General features: G+C 43.2%; 1 protein-coding gene and 1 non-coding gene across 3 annotated transcripts in view; one reads left to right on the top strand and one right to left on the bottom strand.

Annotated features, from left to right (window-relative positions):
• Positions 1–14,976, top strand: part of SETD3 (SET domain containing 3, actin N3(tau)-histidine methyltransferase) — a 79,402-nt gene that overhangs the window by 28,021 nt on the left and 36,405 nt on the right. The window lies entirely within an intron of this gene.
• LOC135274370 (U6 spliceosomal RNA) lies at positions 6,659–6,765 on the bottom strand. Its single transcript, XR_010342212.1, has one exon. It is a non-coding gene; the product is annotated as a U6 spliceosomal RNA (small nuclear RNA).

Raw genomic sequence — 14,976 nt, 5'->3', positions numbered from 1 at the left:
AGGCTAGAAGAGGCTTGTATGAAATGGGGCTAAAATTTATGTCAGTTTGTGAAACAGAGGCCAGGGTAGAAGAGGGGGCTCATGATGGAAAGCTGAATTTGGCATTTAAAACTGTTTCAACTTTAACCCTATAAAAATCCTAGCAGACCGGAACATACCAAAGTTCAGCTCTAAGTTCAGACTTTTGCATGGAAATGGATGACCAGTTTTGTGATAGAAATCAGTGGAAAAGTAGGTTTTGGCTTAAACCCAACTTTGAAGTAGTATAATTGTGTGAAAGTGAAGTATAGCCTATCAGATTTTACTTACCTTAACATAAGTTGAATGATTAGCTCAGATGTTTTTCACCTATGTCAGTGAAAAAGAAATTAATAGACCCTGTGAATGAACTGCTTGTTTAATTGGTAATCGATGCCATGCAATGGGCTTGGTGCTGTGACATGGGGTGCCAGCTTGTCTGAAGATTAGCTTATCTTAGAGACATGTAGATTTTTCTATGTTGTTGAGATTGATTGTAATGCTTTGTAAGTAAAAGGAAGCATACAGGGTTTAACAGGATAGAGGCATATCTATTAAATTGATTACTACTATTTTTCAGTTGATCTCATCACTTAAGTGATTTGTCACACCTTACTTGGATTTCTTCTTTTGTGTGGATCCAACCATTTGAGAGGTGCAGGGGGAGGTATGGAGAGGGAGAAACTCATTTGTGCATCAAATGCCATGAATTTTGTTTCAAGGCAAGCATCCATTGCAGCAGCCTTCCCCCCTTTTCCTGCCTTATGCTTCAGGATGGAGTAAGGCAATTTCAAGTTGGCCATCTTCCTCGAATAGGCAACTCCTACCTAGCCAGGGCTGAGTGGCAGAAGAGACAAGCAGCCATGTTCACAACTTACTGTTGCTGCAGCCTGTCTCTGAAAATAGGGCCCGCCAAGAGGCAGAGGAAGATGTCACTTTTGGTTCTTGGCATCCTGTGGCAGTTGTGGCTAAATACAAACATTTCCCGCTGTTCTACTTGTCTCTGACAGAGCTACACAAGAATAGCACAAGATGTGAATTTCCAGAGATGTATTTAGCCTATGTTTTCATAAAGCTCTCATCTACATTTAGAAATCTGATAATACATAAGGCCTTCAGGAATGTATACCAAGTTAAAATGAAAACCTCTGGGCATCAACTTAAAGATCCCAAGGCTCTGACATTTACGGAAAGAGTTTAGACACGCAGTAGCATACACTGTGTATAGCTACGTGTCCTTCAGCACTGTAAGGGATAATACACATATGCTTTATATAACTTTGACTTATGTGGTGGCAGAGGTTGGGTACAGGAGTGTCCCAGTTTATGCACAGATTGTATTCCAAATTGTCACTCTGAGTTGGCATGGGGCTACTCTCCCTATTCAGCTTCTTCCATTCCGTTGATTCCTCTTAAGTGTGTGGTGTCACACCAGGGCTAGGGACTAGTATTTCCGGGAATGTGCAGTCTTTTTTTTTTTTTTTTTAACTTTTTATTTTGGAATAATTCTAGACTTACAAAAACGTTGCAAAATTCGTTCACAGAACTCCTATATACACTTCACCTAACTTCACTCAAAGGTAACATCTTACACAGCCTACAGTACAATGATCTAAACCAGGAACTCAACCTTGTACGGTACTGTTAACAATCTGCAGACCTTGTTTGAATTTCACGTGTTGTCCTAGCACTAATGCCCTTTCTTCCTGCCCATATTGCATTTAGTTGTCAAATCTTCTCAAATCGCTTCCAGCCTGGGATAGTTCCTTGCTCTCTCCTTGTCTTTCATGACCCTGACACTTTTGTAGAGTACTGCTGGCCTGGCGGTTACTTTGTAGAAGTCCCTCAATATACATTTGTTTGATATTTTATCACGTTTAGACTGAGATTATGCATTTTGGGCAAGAATACCATGGAAGTGAAGTTGTGTCCTTCTCAGGGAAGACATGAATCAATATGTCTTTTTTGTTTTTCCATCAGAAGTTACTATTTTTCTGTTATAATGAATGAATACCTTATAGAAAGATTCTTTGAGACTATGCAAATATCCTGTTTCTCCCCATCTTTTCATCCACTGGTTTTTGTATCTATCATGATTTTTGTCTGTAATAGTTACTACGGTAGTGTTTGCCAAGCGGTGATTTTCTGTCTCTGTTATTTCTTCTGCATGTATTCATTGGAGTTTTACTAAAAGGAAGAACTGTCCCTTCTTCCATATTAATTTACTTATTCAGCTGTTCATATCAGTATGGACTCATGGATATTTATTTTATTTGATTGATTATATAATACATTACTATGTAATTTATTTGATACAAAAATTGTTTTAGATGGCTCTTCACGTAAAAGATACCTGATTTCCTCATCACGTATAATTTGAGAATATGTGTCTTATGCAGTATATGCTGTAAAGTTAAATGCATGGAGGTACTTAAAAAATTGTTAAAATTGATTGATAACACAGCAGATCATTTATAAAGTTCACTTGGCCTCAGAGTTCAAAGAGTGGCCGTGGCCACTGCTTCCTACTTGCCATTTTCCTGACCTCAGTTTCACTTAAATGTTTCCCTAGAAGCAAACTTGTTCCATATGTGGCATTTTTTGTTCTCAGCCAACTTCATGGTAACATTGCATCTGCTGACTGAGGGGTATGAGCTACAAATTGAGGAGGGATGGAATAGAGTCAGAGATGATGGTGAGGGTGCGAGGTGGCCAGTTTCATAGGCTGGAGGTGTTGAGGGTGATGAGTAGTGAATCTAGATTGAATCTTTGCATTCTATGGTCATGGGAACTGGGCAGATATTATGGGGCATAGAAGGGAAAGAATGAGATCTGTTTTCGGGTTGTTCATCTGGGTTGGCTGGAGGACTTTTCCAGTGTAAGTGGCATTCTTCACAGTGTGCCCATGGAACCGATCTGTGGGAGTGGCTCTTTTACACATCATAGGAAACCCGTGTCTGCAAATGGAAGGCAATGCATGAGAAGGGGGCCGAAGCTGTGCTGAGAGCCGCTAGACCCAGAGCCTATGCTCCTAGCCATGGGCTCAGCAGACTACTGTCTTGGTCTTTAAACTTGTTTCTGATCTTAATTTGGGGACAAAGAAATAGTCTAGTTTTAAGGGCAGAGCAATCTTGTTTAAAATCTCCCCTCTTAAGCTGGTATTTCACAGAAGGCTGGGCGTGGCCCTGCTGGCTGAGGATTGCGCGCTTGTTAGGTCAGCCTCCGAGCCTGCTGGCAGTCTCTTCCGGCTCCCTAAAGGAGACTGCTCCAGCTCTTACTTTTACTCTGTGTTTAGATTGAAAGATACTTGTTCTTAGAGGAAGTGATAAGCCTATTTGCTTTCTTCCCCCAAGCTATGAGGAAGCTGGTTGTGCTCTATTTTTTTTTTTATTGTTATCCTTACCAATTCAACTTCTAGTGATATAAAAACTGAAAAAACTAGGACTTAGGACAGCAGTCCAGGCTTGCCTGGTCTCTGGAGAGTTGCTGGTGCCTTTATAAAGTCTGGTAGAGCAGCTGGCTGTCTTGGTGAAACGCCCTGACCCGTGTCCTTGCCTGTTCCTGACAGCTGACCTTGATGGTAATTTGTGTTAAATGTGTAAGCACTGTCTTCATTGTGTCCTACTTAAGGTTTCCAATTTTGTAAATTACTCATTCTAAACATGTGTCTCATTTTCATCATTTCCATAAATGAAAACTGTAGATATGTCATTCAAAAAATCTGTGCTTTTAACTGTGTTCTTGTTTTGTAAATGTTATAGATCACATGGCAGCTTCACCTTCTGAGAATTTAGTGCTCTTCTTTTTTTCTGTTTTGTCTAGCTTTAGTTCCAGTGGCTTTTGGAGGACTGAAGAAATGAAATGGGCTGGGTACAGTGGCTCACTCCTGTAATCCCAGCACTTTGGGAAGCGGAGGTGGGTGGATCACCCAAGGTCAGGAGTTCGAGATCAGCCTGATCAACAGGGTGAATCCCCGTCTCTACCAAAAAATACAAAAATTAGCCGGGCATGGTGGCACGCGCCTGGTAGTTCCAGCTGTTTGGAAGTCTGAGGCACGAGAATTGCTTGAACCTGAGAGGTGGAGGTTGCAGTGAGCCGAGATTGCAGCACTGCACTCCAGCTTGGGCGACAGAGTGCGACTCTGTCTTTAAAAAAAAAAGGAAAGAAAGAAATGAAATGCTTTTTCTCTGTCTTTGGGGTTCTGCCCGGCGTCTTCTCAGTGGTGTGTGTCCCTGCCTTGGAGTCTGGGGGAGGGTGCCCGTAGAGTACACTGGGGTGTCCAACTGAGGCAGCTGTGAGTTCCTGAATCAGATGCCGGCACCTCCAGCCTGCCCTGCGGACTGGCGATGCTTCTGCTCTGTCTTCCTCGCTGACCCTTCTCACTGGAAGCCCTCCTGCTAAACCGTGGCCTTCCTCCTCCTTATCTCTTTACCTAACTGTGGTCCTTGGCCCTTTTAGGAAACCTTTTGCTTTTGTCAATCAATTTGGGAACTGATGTTCAGCAAAGTGATGGCACGTTGTCCCCAGCTTTGCACTTTACCTGTGACCCAGGTGTTTGCCTGGGAGTAGAGGCACCCATAGGGGCACGGAAAACAGACTTTAAGGGCAAACACTTACCATGGAGTCCCAAGTGATGGGACTTGGGGCTGGCATCCTAACCAAGGAAGGAAAGAAAGTGACCATGTATGGCAATGCCCGCTGTGTGCTGAGCACTGTGAGACTTTTCTTACTTTCTAGTCTTATATAAGGGGCTGTCTGGAGCTACACCTTCCTAGAATAATCTGAGACAGAATTAATCAAATTAGAAGAAACCTCCAATACCAGGTCTAGGCTGTCACAGATATTTTAATTTGTGTACCGAGAAGTCAGAACAGAGGCCAGAAATACAGGGCTTCCTCCTAAGACAGTGTTGATTGGCACCTCCGAATGCCAGTGGTGGGCCGAGGGCCCTGACAGAGGCTCTCTAACCCTCACCGTTCCTCCAGAGCTGGGCATTGTCCCCATTTTATAAGCAAGGAAAGCTTGCCAGAGCCACCGAGTAGCCCAGTCAAGGCGGAAGCTCAGACCTGTCCGACCCTTGACACAGTTTCTCCTCTCTGTCTCCTCTGTCTCCACAGGCCTGTCCTGTTCTGTGATTCCTTCTCTCCCCGACTCCAGCCACAGCTTTACTCATCCTGGGTCTTCCCTACAAGTCTGATCAATAAGAACTTTGTGAAAATCCCTAGAATTTACAAACAAAAGAAACTTCAAAAAATTCCTTTTTGAAACCTGCTTTAAAACAAAACCTAAGATCTTCCCTGTGTAGATTCCCTATCCTCTGTGACAGAATTTTTAGACCTTATTTTTAATCTGTGTGATAGAAGAAGGAACCTGCTAATGTTTTTGAGGTGACCCTGAATAAGTACCCCATGAGAACACTTCCATGTTAAACACATTTGTAATCACTCACGTTTGTTAATATTGGTGTACCCACACTCTGGTGTCCCTGAAGAACTATGCTGTTTTTGTCATTTCTTATGATCTAAATGATTTAGACTGCAGCCATCCCATGGCCTCCCTTTGTAGCCATCATCTACTCTCAGGGAAGAAAACAGAGGTGATAAAAGCATAAAAAGGAGGAAGGGGTAGAGGAACCTCCAGGACATCAGTTATTATTAATATGTAACTTTGAATCTGATGGGGTCTGGGACCTCAGCAGCCCAGTGTGGAAGCACAGTTGTGACTTTTCACCCCTACTGCATTTTAATGTCAAGTGGCTTAACTAGTTGAACTTGAGTGAATTTATAGTAAGTTGGTAAAATGATTGCCTTAACAGAAATGGTAGTGCTTTGTAGACAGAGAGTGAGGGCATAGCATATTCTGTTGCCATTAGTTTATAAGGTGCCATTGATTAGACCACGTTCAGGTCCAGTCTTCCTGACTTCTTTGAATTTGAGAGCCCGAGTGTTGATGAGTCTTGGCTGCTGGTATTCAGTTGGGATATTTGCAAAGGAGGATTAGATAACTTTCTGCATTTGCATCACATTATCGCCTTTATTGGAATTGATACGGCCTGAACACTATTTTTGAATATTTTTTACTTAATTTGAGTCCTTATGGGCTTAGAGTCCACTCCAGGTGGACCATATCTTTTACCATCATGGAAGTTTTTAAAACTTTCCTTCTCTTATTTTTTCATTTTTTCAAGATTGTTAAGAACATTTTCTTTGAAGTCTGGCTCTATTACCCAGGCTGGAGTGCAGTGGCTCTGTCTGGGCTCACTGCAGCCTCTGCCTTCCAGGCTTAAGCCATCTTCCCACCTCAGTGTGTACCACCATGCCCGGCTAATTTATATATATTTTTTTGTAGAGACGAGTTTTTACCATGTTGCCCAGGCTGGTCTCTAACTCGTGAGCTCAAGTGATCCGCCCACCTTGGCCTCCCAATGTGCTGGGATTACAGGTGCGAACAATTGCACCTGACCCATGGGTAGTGGTTTGATACATATAATGTATAAGATTAGATCAGGATAATTAGCATATCGTCATCTCAAACGTTTTTCATTTCTTTGTGTTGGGAACATTCAGTATCCTCCTCCTTGCTATCTGAAACTATATAATGTATTACTGTTAACCATGACCATCCTACAATGCCATGGGACAAAAATATGGAACTCTTGACTAGTTTATGTGTCATCCATGGTCAGGTACCATGCTCATCTTCCTGTTATTATTCCAATTTTAGTATATGTGCTGCCTAAGTGAGCACAGAAATTCATTTTAGCTGTGAGTTTGTGCTGGGCAGATTATCCAAGAAAAGTGCCCATGTAATCTAATAGTTGTGAAATGGCCTTGTGAATGGCAGATCCTCTGACCTCCCTGTCTGTTCTGCACCCAGCCTGCCAGCTTTGGCTTTTCCACTGATGTTTTTGTGGGATGCAGTGGACGCCAGAACAATAGGACCTTAGATTTCAAGCTTGTGACCCATTAGCTCAGTCTGGCCAAGTTAAATTGGAATCTTAGGTTCCCTGTAGAAAGAGTCTATGAATGTCTGCCAACCAGGCTGTGTGGAAGTAAAGAAGGTGATATCTGTGATGGGCCTAGCATTCAAGGACTGAATCCTGCACTGATACAGGAGCTGTGTACTCCTTCCAGAAGTCATGGCCCTGCTCATGATCTGATTTTGCAAGGCAGCCCTTTCCAGCTGAGAAGACTATAGTTAGAAAGCAGTTCCTTATGTAGAGGCAAAATAGGCCTCCCTATAACCATCTTATAGTTTTGTTTCTGGCTTTTAGAGCAAGAGAGTGACTCTCATCTTCTGCAGCATGAGAGTTCTTTTTACTCACCAGCTGAAGCATTCATAACCTCTGTCAGGCACCTGCTTGGAATTGCACATTTATACAATTAACCAGAATAAATCCTGTCTTCTGTCGCTCACATTCTAAACATCTATAATTAATTCAGCAAAAAGTGATATGTCAGGACACAGATTAAAAACAAACTCATGTGGCCTGGCACAGTGGCTCACGCCTATAATCCCAGCACTTTGGGAGGCTGAGGTGGGCGGATCACTTGAGGTCAGGAGTTCGAGACCAGCCTGGCTAACATGGTGAAACCCCATCTCTACTAAATATACAAAAATCAGCCAGGCATAGTGGCGTGCGCCTGTAATCCTAGCTACTCAGGAGGCTGAGTCAGGAGAATTGTGTGAACCTGGGAGGCAGAGGTTATAGTGAGCTGAGATCGTGCCACTGCACTCCAGCCTGGGCTTCAGAGTGAGACTACATCTCAAAAAAAAAAAAAAAAAAAAAAATCATGGAAGTTCAGAGAAGGAAGACTGCTTTTATGGAGAAATTTGAGGAGGTTGTTTTATTTTTGTTTTTAAATGAAAAAAGTGGCATTTGGAGAAAATTTTCATGATGTAAATAATAACCTGCATTTGTTTAGAGCTTTATAAAATGTGTTCATATCCAGCTTCACAGTTCATCCTCACGATAACCTTGTAATACAGGTATGTAACTCTCAGGAGATAAGAAAGTGAGGCTCAAAGGGGTGGCTTGACCAAGGCAGATGGGTCTGTGCCACAACATCAGAGCCCCTGTCCATGTCAGGGTGTTTGGTTGGTGGGCGTTCTTTGGGCCGTTGTTCATGTCTTAGAGATGTGCTTGGGTGTTTACTCCCCTGTTACCTGGCAGTCAGTACCTGTCAGCACATACAGTTAACTCTTGAACACCCCATGCAGTTGAAATCCATGTAACTTCTAACTCCCCAGAAATTTAATTACTAATGACCACTGTTGACCAGAGGCCTTACCAATACAGTAACGCCAATGGTTGATTAACACATATGTTGTCTGCTAAATGTATTTTATACTGTATTCTTGCAATAAAGTAAGCTGGAGAAAATCATAAGGAAGAGAAAATATATTTCCTGTTTATTAGTGGGAGTGGGTTATCATCAAGGTCTTCATCTTCGTCATTGTCACTTTGAGTAGGCGTAGAAGGAGGAGGAGGAGGAGGAGGAGAAGGGGTGGGCCTTGCTATCTCAGGAGTGGGAGATCTGGAAGAAAATCTATGTATAAGTGGACCCACTCAGTTCAAACCCGTGTGGTTCAAGGGTCATCTGTATATTCTTTCATTTGTCTGACTTCCCAGTTTGAATGTAAGCCCATCGAGGACAAGGACTTAGCTTCAGTCTCATCTAGAATGTGCCTAACACAGAGATGGTGTCCGAAATTGTCTGTTGAATGAATAAAGCAGTCATTAGCCAAACATTTATCAAACTAACATTTGATAAAACTCAGCCAGAAACTGTATTTCATTTCATTCTTTTAATAACCCGATGAGAAAGTATGACTGCTTTTCTTTTACTGAGGAACTGAGACTCCCTGAAGTTTCACAGCCAGGAAATGGCTAGGTTGGGGCTCATTCAGATCTGATGTACAGCTGGTGTGCTCAGTTAGCGTGCTGCGCCCTCCACGGTCGCTTCATAGTCAGAGTTCATTCCCTGGGCATCTGTGCACTATAGGTCATGGTTTTTTGGTCTGGAGAGATTGGGAATGTTTAAAATGCCTGGGGACTTTCTTACCATGATTTCTGTCACTTTAGATTTGTTTTCCTTAGCCATGACTCTGTCACCCAGTTCTGGCCACTCTTCTCTCTTCCAAAGCGTCTCTGTGCTCTTTACCTCAATGTGGCGCCGCTAAGGGGCTCTTTTTGGAATATAAATGGTAGACTTTTCCTTACACTTAGAACAAACTCAGAGGGCTGGGCTGCCCAGATGGCTGTGCCCCTGCTGCGGCCTCATCAGGGGCTGCCTCCTCCCTCACTGCAGTCTACTCCTCTGGCCGCAATCAGGGCCCAGGACTCCTGAACCTCTTCTGCCTCAGGGCTTTGCTGTGGACTCCCTGCCTGTCTGCCACAGGCTTTTCTGCGTTCTTCTAGCCTCGGCATGAAGTCTTTTCTGACCGCGAAGAAGTCCCCCGGATGTCTGTGCTAGTGTGCTCTTTTGTCCCTTTACAGATGTGTCACTGCCTGTGATTGCTTTTGTGTTTGTCATCTGTCCCCTTCCCTGGGTTTACGAATGGGGCCTTTCTCTCCTTGGGCACCACGGTGGCACTGCTGCCTGGCCTAGTGCCTAGGAAGTGGACTGCAGTGAGGGAGGAGGCAGCCCCTGATGAGGCCACAGCAGGGGCACAGCTGTCTGGGCAGCCCAGCTCTCTAAGTTTGTTCTAAGTGTAAGGAAAAGCCTACCATTTATATTCCAAAAAGAGCCCCTTGGTGGCACCTCACACAGGAGGGCTCAGACAGTGCTGGTTGAGTGGGGAACCGACTGCCTTGTTCTCCACGTGTAAGTCACGTGTGGGCAGGCTCTCTGAGGGCATTGAGCCCTCCGTGCACACAGAAGCGCCTGATTAGGTCCTGTGGTTCAGTCATGCTGTAAGGAGATATAAAAGGAGTGAGGTCCAGTCCATCCGCTGCACCCCATGCTGTGTCCCCACCAGGCTGGGGCCTCACAGACAGACAACTTTTCTCAGGTTGTACAAAGGTCCCTGTTGGACACTTTTGTCCCTCTGTGATGGTTTTACCCCTACTGGGATGAACACTAAACCTGAGAGGATCTCCGAGGAGCAGCTTAGGTGAGGATTGCCGAGGGTGTGACAGCGTACTGTCACTCTGCTCAGAGACCTCTTTGGCCCTGAGCATCAGTGTTCCTGCCTTTTCTTTCTCTGTCTTCGAGAGATGAAATCCACAGTGAGGGGGGTATTTATCAGATCCTTAGCTTTTAGCAGATTTAATGGAGCAGGTCTCCTGATAAATGGTTTGTGTTCTTGTGGGCTATTGTATTTTTCTCTTTGTTTTTTTAAAAAAAGTGCTTTCTATATTCTCCAAAAGATGGGGTGATATGAAATATACTTAATTTATATATAAATATATAAAACACATTTAAATTTAAACATTTAAATATATATTTCATATATTTATATAAATATATAAAACACATTTAAATTTAAACATTTAAATATATATTTCATATATTTATATAACTATATTTTAGAATGTATACGTAAAGAGTTTTGCTGAATGGTTCTCCTGTGGTTCAGTCATAGGAGGAGATATAAAATCAACATGAGATCCTTGCCTTCTAGAAGTTTATCATTGGAAATAGAAGGAAAACAAGCAGGAAATGTTGAAGAGCAAAAATGGTAAACAGAGGCAGTGCTCTGCTGTCTGATCTCTGTGAAGCATGGGGCAGTCAGGTGGGACCTGAGTGGGACTTGAAAGGCAAAGTTGTCTGGTTGGGGGAAACATGGTCAGCAGAAGTCTGGAGTTGGGGGTGAGAAGGGAATGTACAGAAGAGTGTGAGAAGAGCAACCTCCACCTCACAGAAGGCACAGCCCTGTAGCTGAGAAGCCAGTTGTGAATTTCCAGCAGGAGCCTGTTCCCGTGAGTCTGACGCCTGAATCTCCCAGGGATGCCTGGAGCTCCTGTGGTTCCAGCCAAAGTTGGGATGAAGTGGCTGCTGCATTAGCAGTTCTCTTTGTGTGACACCTGCTGAAGCCACTTAGGTACCCTGCGCCTCAGTTCCCATATTTACAGTGTACCGTCTCTGATAGACTTGTGAATGCAGCTGAGCTATAATGAATATAAATGTGTTTTTTAAATGTAATCTTTCTTCTAATACAATTAACCTGAAGCTGGATATGAGCACCTTCCTATGATGTTGGAAAGCAGAGTCTCTGTATTGGATATAAAAGGCAAGAAGATCAAACAGAAAGGTCTATTCGCAGTGAGGGGGAGAGGACTAGGCCCTGAAGAGCCTTCAGCAAGCCTTGCTAGGCAGTTGGGAACTTACCCTGCAGGGGACACATGGTCAGACTGGCATTGGTTTGTTGCTTGCTTAATGACAGCCCCAGCAGCAGGGAGGTGGAAGATTTGGAGGCCACAAGACCAGTTAGCCTGGTGAATCTGAGAAGCACCTACAGGTAGAATTGACAGGATTTGGTGACAAACTAGATGTGAAGAGTTTGAGAGATGAGGATGATCTTGAGGATTCTGGAATAAATTGGTTTTAAGTTTATCTTGCTCATAACATGTCTTTACTAACCTTTCTCTGTTTCAAAGCTTTATGGTATAGAAAAGAAGTCTGCAGTGCTAAATTCCTAAATTATTCTAACTTGTCTAAACCTGAGACACACACAAGAAATCTGTGCTTTGCATCTGAGCTTTCAGTTCAGACAGGTTTATTTTATTCTTCGGAATATATATTTGAAACCTTTTGTATGCAAAAGTCAAGCCTGGAGCAAATTTTTATTGTTAAATTATAAGCTTCTGAAAGTGAAGGTTTTAATGGAAGTGCTCACCCAACCTTAACCGTAGTGACACACACATAGTAGCATATCTGAACGAAAAGCTGTCAGAATGAGCAAATTTCAATTTAAATATATCAGTGATTTCAAGACCAGCTCTAATGAGTTTTAAAATCTTTATGTCAGCCTCATATTTTTTCCTTAAATGCTCTGAAGTCATCTAAAATTAATAAGCCAGTTTTTATTTGATAGGGTTTACAACAGAAATGCTGCCATCGGCTTGGAAGTCCTTGTTCTTGTGTGCTCTTTCTTTCAGTTAAAGTGAATTAGTGGCTGTGGTTTCTGGAACCAGAAGGACATTGGCTTCTCATTAATGGGCAAGTAGACTGACCTGAGGGACTACTTAGGTACAGTTAACTGGTATCTAAATGCAGACACTGCATCAGGTGAATATAGATGATGCAGTGACAAAGGAAGAATTTCAGTAAATGTAGATGTGAAGTGGAGTTTCTTTGAGTTCCTGAAGTGTTGGGCCAAGTTACATTGAGGCTTTTGGAATAGTATTCCAAAACTGAAAGAGATTTATTGAGAAGAATCAATCTTTTTCTGTGTCACACACACACACGCGCGCACATGCATGCATGCGCACATGTACGCACACACATCGTATCACACAGTCACACACAAGTCTCACTAATCTAGTGCTTTTTCTTTTTTGGCAGTACCTACTATCAAGCACCACTAATGTGTGAAGAACATTGTTAAGTACTGGGATTGCAGAGAGGTGCTGGTGTAGTTTCCGTTTGCAAGGAGCATTCAGTCTGGTGGAAAACCCAATGCAGTACATGATGTAATTGCATTGGGGGACAGTGCAGGGAGTCACCCAGAGGCAGGGAAAGCAGCAGAAAGAGGGAGTTGGGAAGACTTCACAGAGGTAGGACTGGTGACTGAACCCTGAAGATGACGTAGGAGTTAGCCTGGTGGAGGGTGGAGGGCACAGCACATGGCTACACGGTGGGACTGGAGTGTGGTGTGCACAGGGAGGTGGCAAGGTAGACATGCTGGAGGCAGGGAACGGAACTCTTGAGGTAGCACTTTACTCAGTGCCAAGATCCACCCTGACACAATTCCACTGAATCCTCTGCAGCCCTGTGAGGTCTGGGCACTACTGTTCTTACTTGCCAGTAAGGAAATTGAGGCCTATTTGCTGTCCTGTTTCAGGACTTGAGTTCATACCTGGTTGGTGATAACACCCAGACTTAATCTCATATGTAACTGAATTGTCTTTGCTATCCACTGTACCGTGCTGACTTCATCAGGTAACCATGGGAGCTGGTCATTCATTTCATAAACATTTATTGAGTACCTTCTGCTCACCTACTACCGATTTATATTTCAACTCAAGCTGTAGAAGTGTTTTAAACAGTGGAGGGAGGTGCTCAGGAATCCTGCTAAAATGGAAGGACCTAAACCAGTACTGGCACATAGTAAAAACCCTGGGAACACTCGTTGGATAAAAAAATACATCTGTGTAGGGTCATGAGTAGTAGTGACTGTGTTGTTTGCAAGGTCAGCACTTTTCAGCACAGTGCTATATTTCTTTCTGGTGTGTGGGTAGGTTCTTCCTTCCTGGAGAGGCTGCCGAGAGGAATGAAAAGCACCATAAGAACACGATAGTGGACCACAGCAAATTTGTGTTAAGGAAAGGTCATTCCAAGCCAAACTCACTTACTTTTTTTCTTTTGAATTTAAGGGAGTGCCGCTTAATCTCAGCATAACACTTATCCCTGTGCTGTAATAGAGAATGCCGTCTGAGCCTGTCTAGGGAGTACTAGTAGATGCTGTCGGGGCAGTGAGGTGCTGGTGGCCATGTCCGGGCTCTGTCTCTCATCTTGTCCTGCCTAACACTTCTGTCAGGAATGCAGAAGACCTGTTTCTGGATGATGGAACACTGAGAAGGAGAGCTCCTATGTAGACCAGGCCCTTCTGGATTTAGAAAACTGTTTGACACTAGCTGTTTGAACTTTCCCAGGAGTCATTTGGAAGGCAGAAGTGCAGTGGTGATCCGGTTAGGCTTTGTGTTTCCACCCACCTCTCATCTTGAATTGTAGTCTCCATCATCACCGTGATCACCACGTGTCAAGGGAGAGACCAAGTGGAGGTAATTGAATCACAGAGGCGGTTCCCCCGTGTTGTTCTTGTGATAGTGAGTGAGTTTCTTACAAGATCTAATGGTTTTATAAGGGGCTCTTCCCACTTTGTTTGGCCCTTCTTCTTCCTGCTGCCTTGTGAAGAAAGTGCCTTGCTTTCTGTTCCTCTTTCACTGTGACTGTAAGTTTCCTGAGGCCTCCCCAGCCATGCTGAACTGTGAATCAATGAAACTTCTTCCCTTTTTGAATTACCCCATCTTGGGCAGTTCTTTATAACAGTGTGAGAACGGACTAATGCAGGTGGGAGACTGATGACCAGACATTGGAGCCCAGGAGTCATCGTCTTTCTTTGTCAGTTATTCACTCTGTAACCATGGACAAGTCTCTCAAGCAGTCTGAGCCTAGGTTTCCATACTTATTAAAAAAAAAAAAAGGGAAACCTGCCTTGTTTGTCCTACAGGAGTGTGAAGCCAGCTGTGAAATGGAAGGAAAGATACTTCTAGATATAGAGGATTTTATAAGTGCATGTTTTACAGATGAAACTTCCTGTCATGGCCTTTTGGGTGTGTTGAAGAGAGGATTCTTGGACTAGGTGTGAAAGAGGTTAATGGCCTGGGATAGTTCTTCCCAGTTCAATGAACTATTGAGTAACTGTTATATTCAGGGCACCCGTGGATGTTAAAAGTACCAGCTTCGGCTCTGTTCTCTTGAATCCCTAGTTCACAAGCTATTGGGAAGTAAGACACATGGAGAGAAGCTAAATGTCAGTAAAACACTTGAATAACAGCTGATCACAACAGAGGATTTCAACAGTCGGCAAAGGATTAATTACCAAAATTCTAGGCAGAAATTGCTAAGAAAACTTTAGAGGCGGGAAAGATTCAAATGATTTATTAGTTTACTTAGTAAAAAAAATATAGCTATATTTTAAAGCAGGAAGCTATTAACGATGGCTTCCAAATGTTGAACATCATAAACTTTTTAAGTAAGATTTATTCATGGTCTATCCAGACAGTATACA

Source organism: Aotus nancymaae, unplaced genomic scaffold (genome assembly GCF_030222135.1).
Source record: "Aotus nancymaae isolate 86718 unplaced genomic scaffold, 86718_ANA_hifiasm-v0.15.2.pri h1tg000011l, whole genome shotgun sequence".
In the NCBI taxonomy this organism is placed as follows: Eukaryota; Metazoa; Chordata; class Mammalia; order Primates; family Aotidae; genus Aotus; species Aotus nancymaae.
The sequence above is the reverse complement of the archived record's forward strand: the minus strand, read 5'-3'. Positions and strand labels throughout refer to the sequence as shown.